Source organism: Echinops telfairi, unplaced genomic scaffold, assembly GCF_000313985.2.
Source record: "Echinops telfairi isolate 266 unplaced genomic scaffold, ASM31398v2 ScPeMD7_9;HRSCAF=40, whole genome shotgun sequence".
Lineage (NCBI taxonomy): Eukaryota > Metazoa > Chordata > Mammalia > Afrosoricida > Tenrecidae > Echinops > Echinops telfairi.
Window position 1 is genome coordinate 32704611 of NW_022103906.1, and position 861 is coordinate 32705471.

Here is an 861-nt window from a genome sequence, read left to right on the forward strand (position 1 = left end):
GCAGCTGTCTGCTTAACTTCTGAAAAACTGTGTGCTTAACCCCTTACCCCAGGTGGTGACCACCAGGATGTCACATGTGCAATAGCCCAAGGACAAACTTCCCAATTCCTCTTTTCTCTGGTAACAAATGGCTTTATGCGTTTTCATAGGACAGTCCTAAGGAGTGCACTATTTATTTTAATTGCTATAACTAGGCCTTCTAAAATAAATGTTGGTGCAATATACATTTTATTTCTGGATGATAAATTATAGAAAAAACATCGACCGAAACACAGGTATCAAGCTTTATTGGGAAGTGAAGCCTCTGGACTACTCCAAAAATGGTGAGTGTAGCACCCATACTAATGAGGCAGGGACAGACACACCCTCGGGGCTGGAGACCAGTAAGTAGGGGTGGAGACTGGTAACTAGGGTGAAGACTGGTAACTAAGATGGAGACTTGTAACTAAGGGTAGAGACTGGTAACTAGGGGTGGAGACCGGTAACTAGGGGTGGAAGAGCACCGGGTAGCCTCCTGATTGGCAGGTTTGAATGAGGCTGGGTGGCGTAGCTTTGGGCATGTGGGAAGGTGGGGGTTGAGAGAATCTGTGAGCAAGAATCGTGGGAGGGAGGTACTTAAATTGGCTAGGTGCTTTCTTACATTAATCCTGCCTACTAATCCTGCCGTTTGGTAATAGAAACAGGACCTCATCTGTAGCTGCTTCCTGCTGGACAGGGGCGGCTAAGGGCTTATAGCTGTTCTGTTTGGGCAGGCTTGGGTCCGGTGAGCACTTTAGAGGTTGGAACCCAGCCATGTACAGTTCTGTGTAGGTTTGATTGGTGAAGGCACACATGCGTTCCTGCAAAAAGTTTTGAAAATAG